This window comes from Geotrypetes seraphini, chromosome 2 (assembly GCF_902459505.1).
Source record: "Geotrypetes seraphini chromosome 2, aGeoSer1.1, whole genome shotgun sequence".
Classification (NCBI taxonomy): Eukaryota; Metazoa; Chordata; class Amphibia; order Gymnophiona; family Dermophiidae; genus Geotrypetes; species Geotrypetes seraphini.
The window spans coordinates 486,385,546-486,395,073 of record NC_047085.1 but is presented as its reverse complement, the minus strand read 5'-3'; positions in this window follow the sequence as shown (position 1 = coordinate 486,395,073).

Sequence of the window (9,528 nt, the reverse complement as noted above, 5' to 3'; positions counted from 1 at the left end):
TTGCATAAATGCATGATAAACCAAACTTGTCTTAATAGAAGAAAGAACTCGCCATGTGACACATGTCATATGAGTCAGGCCCAAGAAGAGCAAAAGACTGGTTTTGCTTCATCATACAAAACTCCTTCATAGCTAGGTCAGCACTTGTTTTTGAGTTCAGTTACCACAAATAATTACAACGTTGAGGGTAGAAAATTTTTGCAGCTGTTTCTCATTTGCATGGGCAAGTCGGTTTGAATCTATCGTAGCTTTCATAAATGACTCAGTTTACTTAAATTTAACCAGCACCAGGGGAAAGGTAGGGTGATGAGGAGGATGAATGGGAAGAGAACTGGATTTGGTAAGATGTGCACTGTTACACCTGAAGAAAAACACATCAAAGTTTGTGGGGACTTCAAAGGTTTGGTTGGGGGGTTGTTTGTTTTTTTGGTTCACAAATTGTGTTGATATTCTGAGATAAGTAGATGGAGCATCAGTTTTCTGTCAGAGAAGGGGAATTCATTGTAAAGTCCAAAGCTAAACACTCAAAGGAAGAGTCTCAAATCTTGCTGAAAAAATCTGACGGGACACTATCGTGGCCATTATTGTAACAATTTTAAAAAAGCCGAGTCATTCTCAACAAATCGTGCATGCAAATAAGGTTCGTGGAGTTTCACGAAGGGCCGCTAAATTCACATGTGATGAGTGGCTGGTGATAGCGATCGGCACATACACACGTTTAAGCCTCTTTTCGTGGTGTATTCTGGACATGTGCCAAGAAAAGCAACGCCACCATCATCATCGTCAGGTCTCATTGCATATCTTCTCATTGAGACAACATGGAAAGCACGAGGCTAAGAACCACCATCCATAATGCCATCCGCTATTGTAGCACAAAACATGCGCGGCTCACAAACGCCTATAATTCATGGGTTTTTTTTGTAATTTTTGTATGTCAAATTTTATCATTACAAAACAAGAGAATTTAAATAAATACTGGTAAATTCTCTTGTTTTGTGATTTATATATTTTTGGGAATTTAGGGCTCCGTGCTAGGGCCTTAACGCGCGGAATAGCGCATGCTAAATTGCCACGCGTGCTAGCCGCTACCGCCTCCTTTTGAGCAAGTGGTAGATTTTCGGCTAGCGTGAGCTATAGCGTGTGCTAATCCGGTGCATGCGTTAAAAACACTAGCGCACCTTTGTAAAAGGAGCCCTTAGTTATTATTTTCATATAGATTTTTTCTCTCGTTTGTATTAATTTTTTTAATTTTATCATTAGCTACAGCCAGAATCAGAGACACATCTATAATGCATGTACCCAAGAAGCGTGTTTTTGTTGCACCAAAACTACTATAATTCATGTGAATCTTGTCATTTATTTTTTTTTTTATAATTCTTTATTCATTTTGAAACTTAAAATAACGCACACATGAATACATTACAGAATATATTTAAAAATAGCACTTACAACTTTCAATAAAATATATAAATAATATTTTCACCCCTCCCCCTTTTATTTCCATATAATCAAGAAAACAATCCCAATATAATATCTCCCTCCCTGGATGTGTAAATTCTAATCAGGAGTAAAGGGAAATATCATTCAAGTAGTATCAATAAAGTTAGTCAATGGGCCCCGTACCCGTTTAAACCATTTATTACCTCCTTGCATAAATAACATTTTTTCATACCTATAAACTAAACATAATGAGTGTCACCAAAAAGTAAAATTCAAACGATCAAAATTTCCAACTTTTTGTGACCATTTGGATGGCTACCCCAGTCATAATACCCAACAGTCTGTTTTTATGTGGGATAATAATGACCCATAGATAACCATTTCATAAGATAACGGAATCACCATCTCTAAAATCAAGTTAATATGTCCCAAAAACAGATTTCCAGAAGGTAAGTATTAAAGGACAATAGAATAGTAGGTGATCCAGTGTCCCTATGTCCAGATAACAGTGCCAACATCTATTGGATTTTGAACTAATTTTTGTAAATAAACAGGGGTCCAAAAGCTTCTATGTAACAAGAAAAACAAATTTATTTAATTTATTTTTTAATATCAAATTTTGTCATGAGCCACAGCCAGAAACACATGTTTGAGATGTGATTTTCACAGTACTGGCACCTCTGGAGCAGTCTGGTTTCACACCCTGGTTCTCGGCAGGCTGCTCTAACCATCAGGCAACTTCTACACATGGATGTCCATGCGGTCATTTTATAATATGAAAATTCCTCTGCTGCCACACAGATGCTCGTATCCTTTGTTTCGCCATATTCATATGAATAGTTTGGATTATTTTTAGTTTATAAAATGTAGGGTCCAGAAAAAGGAGGGCGGATTGAGACATCTGGGTTTTACTTCCACTGAAAGCAATGGAAGTGAGGAGGATAGACCGAGACATCTGGGTTTTACTTCTACTGAAAGCAATGGAAGTGAGGAGGATAGACCGAGACACCCGGGTCGTACTTCCACTGAAAGCAATGGAAGTGAGGAGGATAGACCGAGACACCCGGGTTGTACTTCCACTGAAAGCAATGGAAGTGAGGAGGATAGATCGAGACACTTGGGTCATAAAAAGGTTAGCCACTGAGTAGTTCATCGTTGCGCCCATGGCCACTCTGGAGATTTGTTTGTAAAATTTCCCATCAAAAAGGAAAACATTCTCACACATGGCTTTCCTGGCCAATTTAATTTTTAAAAAATCTGGGTACCCGTACTGATAGCGAACGCTGATTCAAAAATTCTGTTAGTATATCAAGGGCTTCCACCTGAGGTATGATGGTACACAGTGATTGAACGTCCATGGTGACCATCTTAATCCTCATCAGGCCTGTAAAGGTGATATTCATAATCTTGCACAAAAAATCTGTGGTATCCTTAATATAAAAGAGAGTTTCTTTAACAAAAGGTTGTAGAAAATAATCAATAAACTTCAAAAGGGGTTCAAGTAGGGAGCCTCTCCCTGACACAATTGGTCTGCCGGGAGGCTGCTCCAAACACTTGTGAATTTTTGGAAGAGTGTACAATACAGGACATCTAGGACAATAAAGATTCAAAAATTTGCCTTCCTGTGGGGTCAAAAACTTCTGCTCAATCCCAAACTTAATAAGTTCACCAATCTCCTTTTGTAGACTCAAGGTTGGATCAAAATCAAGTAACATAATTACCAGGATTGTTAAGCAGCTTCTGTAGTTCCTCTGTGTATTCCATCCTTGATTCTAGAAAAATTGCACCACCTTTATCAACACCACGTATAACCGTGTTTCGCTTAAGGTTTTTCAAGGCATTTTTCTCTTCTTTGGACAAATTGAATACAGTTCTATTGGATGATTGTTCAATTTTCTCTAAATCTCGTAAGACTAAATCCTTAAAGGCTACAAGGAGATGATCCATTGATACTGGAGGAATCCAAATCGAATGTGGTTTAAATACTGATTTATTGTTGTTATTCATGTCGCATTGTCCACCCATATCAAAAAAGAATTGTCTTAAGTGGAGAGATCGCATAAAACATTCTATTTTGGTTCTCACCTTAAAATTATTGTGGTTATTTGTACTGACAAATGAAAAACCCCTAGAGAGTGTTGTAATCTCATCTGTTGACAAATTGTATGAGGAAAGGTTAACCACTGCCGTTCTACGCAGGGGTTTCGTCAGCCGAAAGCCGGAAGTCATTATGCCATTGTATAGATCCATGGTGAGGCCCCATCTGGAATACTGTGTGCAATTCTGGAGGCCGCATTATCGCAAGGATGTGCTGAGACTGGAGTCGGTTCAGAGAATGGCCACCCGGATGGTCTCAGGACTCAAGGATCTCCCATACGAGGAACGGCTAAACAAATTGCAGCTATACTCACTCGAGGAGCGCAGAGAGAGGGGGGGACATGATCGAGACGTTCAAGTATCTCTCGGGCCGCATAGAGACGGAGGAAGATATCTTCCTTTTCAAGGGTCCCACGACAACAAGGGCATCCGTGGAAAATTAGGGGAGGGAAACTACGAGCTGACACCAGGAAATTCTTTTTCACAGAAAGGGTGGTTGATCGTTGGAATAGTCTTCCACTTCCTGTGATCGAGGCCAGCAGCGTGCCTGATTTTAAGGCCAAATGGGATCGTCACATGGGATCTATTCACAGGGCGAAGGTAGGGGAGGGATCTATTCACAGGGCGAAGGTAGGGGAGGGACATTAGGGTGGGCAGACTAGATGGGCCTTGGCCCTTATCTGCCGTCTATTTCTATGTTTCTATGAAAGGTTAACCACTGCCGTTCTACTCATGTCTTCTGTGACTGAGTTTGTGGTCTGTTCTCGGCTCTTCTCTGATATGTTCATCTCCTTCCTCTTCATCTGCCTCAATGAGATTTAAAAAAAAGCACCTCTCCTATCTTCATCAGAGGTATATTTACCCTCAGACGAATCAGTGGTGTCTTCAAAAGCAACTCTCTTACACTGGTCTTTATCTCTAGAATTAGCAGATCCACCTCCAACAGATTTTTTCTTCCATGTATAAACCCTATCAGCCAAGTAATCATCTTCATCCCGCTTAAATTTAAGCTTCATCCTCTGTGTGTCACTTTGGAATTGTTGAAGTTTATTTCTCATGTATGAAAACTGGCTACCAAACACTTCTAAGCCAAATTCTTCTTTAAGTAAACTTTCATTATTGTCAACCTGTTTTAATGGTCAGCATTTCCTGACTGGTCCTTTGAATAATGAGGACCATAAGACCTAAACGAGCATTCGTTCACTATTTGATGCCATTTTTTTTACAACATTCTAAATTATCACTGAACAAACATGGTTCAAGGTTGACCCATAATCCCCTTGGAATGTATTCATGTTTGCAGAACTCACGTAAAGTGGCCATATGCAAATCAGCCTTTATCAGATTATTTTCTACTAGACAAAAAAGCAGCCCAACGGTCTCTAGGGGTGTTAACATCTTGGTATTGTTTCAAAGACACTCCCTTAAATGATTCTGTCCTGGCAATCGAGTTTACGTTTTTCATCAGATGTAAGCTTATATCGCGATTCTGCTTCCGTTCCATTCATCTTATGCCCCAGGGCAGGCCTACATACATATCATTTTCTCCATGTATATGGTCATTCCATTTTATAAAATTTCTTTTCTGTGTCTATAACAGGACTTGCATACAGTAAGAGCTTTATAAAATGACACACACCCTCCCCCCTACACATACACACACATGGATTCATACAATTTAACAGCAAGTTGTACATCTTAGAAGTGTGGTGTACACAATAAAACTCTTCTTCAATTTAATTTAGTATTCAAGCACTTTTTTTTATTCATGACATACGTAATGATAACTCTGATGCATCTTACAGAGCTGGATCCTACAATTAGAAAATAAACACAGAGCAACTGGGTTTCTTCTAAGATCCTAATTCTAGTTTAGAGACATCAAAAAGGGTTTTGTTGGCCAAACGTAGCTCATGTATGCTGATCTGGACTTGCTGGGTTCCCAAAATTCATTTCCACATATTGAAACCTCACGCTTTGATAGAAGAAGCTGACGGTGACTGAAGAAACCTTCCTATGTTACAGCAAGGATGACCGAGTCTGAAACTTATATTTATAATTTCTTCCAAGAACTTCTACAGTAACAGAATTTTAGGATTTTTTTATTTTTTATATATAACAATTTTATTGAAAGAATCAAATAATCAATACAATAGGATAATACACAAATACATTCAATACAATAAGAATCATAATAATAATATTTCATACAAATTTATATCATTATTTCAAATTAAATTTCCATATGAACTAATCTAATCTTATCTACAACCCCCTTAATTCCATCCCCTACCCCCCTATCTTTCCCCCTAAATGAAATCCCTCACCCTGGATGAAAGTTGGCAAAAATAAAGAATGAAAATAAATAACTGGAATGTAATGATTAAACCTAATTTTCATAATAAATCATTGATAACCAAACTTCGTATTCTTGATGAAAGATTCTGAATATAAGAACATAAGAGTTGCCCTGCTGGGTCAGACCAGTGGTCCATCATGCCCAGCAGTCCACTCACAAGGCGGCCCTCTGGTCAAAGATCAGCACCCAAACCTCCATAAAAAGATGAGTTTTTTTAGGTGAACTTGAACCTCCCAACTCTCAAATAAAAATAAGCGATGCAATTGATTTCTCCAATGCCAGAAACTTGGAGATTCTTTCTGCAACCAAAATTGCTTTAATACATTTATGCCCGATCAAACAGGCTTTCCGAAATAAGACATTTCATTTGGCCAAAAACCCCACAAGCTGCTGCTTTACCAAAAATAATCAAGTTACCCCAAAAAGAACCCAAAAATAATAGGATGGCAGACCAAAATGAATTGATTAAAGGACACAACCAAAACGATAATGTGCCAGGATCTTTATTACATTTAATACAAATTGGGGTATCAATTAAACCCGCATGAAAAGCTTGAATTTGGGAAAAATAAGCCCTATGTAAAATTCTATAAGTACATTCTCTCCAAACAAACCCTATTATAACTTTTGGTAGTCTATTAATAGACTGATTAAAATCAAGAAGAGAAATCTGAATTCCCAACTCCTCATTCCAATTTTGTAGAATTTTCCCATATGTACGAGTATATATAATATAATATATTCCACCACCACTTGTGTAATAAACAAACTGAAATGGGCACATCTTCACATTGATTAAAAAAAGAAATAATTCTATCATGAACTCCACAAGAAAGATTCAATCTTTTCAATTTATTAATATAATTTGCCAATTGCATATAAGCATATAATGACCCAGGACCCCCTCCCACTACAATAGAAAAGTAGGATTTTTTTAATGGCTGAACTATGGTGGTTCCTGCTTTGAGAAATATAGATTGGGAGGTTAAACTGGTTTGAGAAAACAGCCTGAAATTGAACTCTTGACATCTGTTCCCACCTCAACTGCCATTCCATTCTCTCACAGATTCATAGAAAAAGTGATTCCTAGGAAAAGCTGAAGACAGTCTATAACAGACATGAGCATCTCCGGTCCTCGAGGACCGGAATCTAATTGGGTTTTCAGGATTTCCCCAATGAATATGCATTGAAAACAGTGCATGCAAATAGATCTCATGCATATTCGTTGGGGAAATCCTGAAAACCCGATTGGATTCCGGCCCTCGAGGACCGGAGTTGCCCATGTCTGGTCAATAAGAACATAAGAAAAGCCTTACTGGGGTAGACCAATGGTTCATCTAGGCCAATATTCTGCTTCCACCAATGGCTTCAAGTACCTAGTGGAAACCCAAATAGCAGTGGCGTAATAAGGGTGAGCAGCACCCGGGGCGGAGAAGCCCCTCCATGCCCTCTTCCTTGCCCACCCACCCACATACATACCCCTTTTTAACTTCTCCATCGTGAGCAGTATGCCCACGTCAGTGTCGGCTTACCCTCTGACGTCACTTAAAGATCTCAATCTATATACTTTGACGGAAAGGCGGGAGAGAAGAGATATGATAGAGACGTTTAAATACCTATGTAATGTAAATGCGCATGAGTTGAGTCTCTTTCATTTGAAAGGAAGTTCTGGAATGAGAGGGCCTAGGATGAAGTTAAGAGGTGATAGGCTCCGGAGAAATCTAAGGAAATACTTTTTTACAGAAAGGGTGGTAGATGAAGGGAGTCACCCAGAAGAGGTGGTGGAGATAGCGACTGTGTCTGAATATAGTCACATGGATCTCTTAGAGAGAGGAAGAGATAATGGTTACTCCGGATGGGCAGACTGGATGGGCCATTTGGCTTTTATATGCCATCATATTTCTATGTTTCTACTTCCTAGGCGCAGATGCCGACGCGGTGAGCAACCTCACGCCGAAGAAGTTAAAAAAAAAGTATGGGGGAAAGAGTTCCATACCTTTATAATTTTAGCTGCTCTTCTTTGTACCTGCTATCAGTGGAGTAGTACGAGTCGGGGTTTGTGGTACCCCTCCCCCACCCTCTTCCTTGCCCCCTGCTGCGCATGCTCCCCCCTTTCTATTTCCCCGAACCTTTTTAACTTGAGCAGCATGAGGAGAAGGGAGGGACATGGAATGAGACCAGGGCTGACCTAAAAGATAGCTATAGGGATGGAATAAAAAGAGGGCAAAAATGAAGACTCTCTTTTATCTTGCTGATCCCACCCACCCACCCACTCTTTGGTGAAGGCTTTAGGGAATGGGGGTAAAAAGATTGGGCAATTACAGCTCGGGTGAGGCAGATGACAGTAACAAACATTTTAAGACGGTGGTATGATGAGGGGCACAATATCACCCTGGTCTCAAAGCTGGCATCACCCAATGGACAGGGATAGAGACAAAAAAACTGGATGCAGGCTCTCTTAGGCTGATTTTCCCACCAGAATTCAAATTGGTAACCATTGGACTTTCCTACCAAAATTCAAATTGATGACCACGGACTTTCCTGCCTCATTCATCTCAAGCCCCAACCAATCGATGTTTGAGATCCCTCTATATTTAAAGACAAACTGCAGACCGTACCCTGAAGAAAGCCACGGCATGATGGCTGAAACATTGGTTCTAAACCCGCCAATGTAGCAAGGACCCAGAAAGCAAGACTCTTCCCTATCCTTTCTTTCGTTTCTTCCCTGTTGTTAAAAAAAAAAAAAAAAAATTTAATTTTTTTTTCCCACACTTCCCTTTGTTTTATTTCTCTCTCCCCCCTTAGTAATGTCTGTCCTTGTTTTATCTTAGCTCATTATTTATTTTTATTTAATTATATAACGCTTTGAAATATATTGTAAAGCATTTTAATCAAATTTATATAAACTATAACTATAAAGTTGCAACCAGTTGGATGCAGGCTGACTAACGGGTGCCACACCAGCCTTGGTGTGGCTAGCTGTGAATGGTAGGTCAAGGCATGGAACTGAATATGCTCAGAGAACAGTAGCTGGCTCAGTATTGCAATATGTATACCAATAAAGCTGTGACTTTGTATGCAAAAATAGTTTGTGTGTGTTTACTCTGGGCCATAGGGGGAGGAGAATGTGGTGTAGTGGTTAAAGCTAAAGTTATGGGTATCAAACCCACACTGTGTCTTGTGACCCTGGGTAAGTCACTTAAATCCCCCCCCCCCCCCCATTGCCCCAGGTATATTAGATAGATTGCGAACCCACCAGGACAGACAGGGAAAAATGCTTGAGTACCTGAATAAATTCTGAGCTCCCCTAGCTTTTTTTTTTTTTTTTCAATACAAAAAGAGATTCATGGACCTGCACTGTGATGTTTTGCAAATTTACTGGAAGATGGGACCCAGCAATCAAGACTGAGTTCAGACAGCAGATTTAAGTAGCGTGACTGCAATCTGAATTTGCTGCACCTCTAAGGATTCTTACACCATTTTAACATGTATTTAAACTTTTCAACCAAGGTTTTATTCCTAATTTCTCCTGTGGGAATATAGTAACTTGTGTATGGCACATATCTTAGGCACCCAAATTTAGGCCCGCTAAAACCAGCACTTAAGTTGTGCTGGATTGGGCACATTTTATA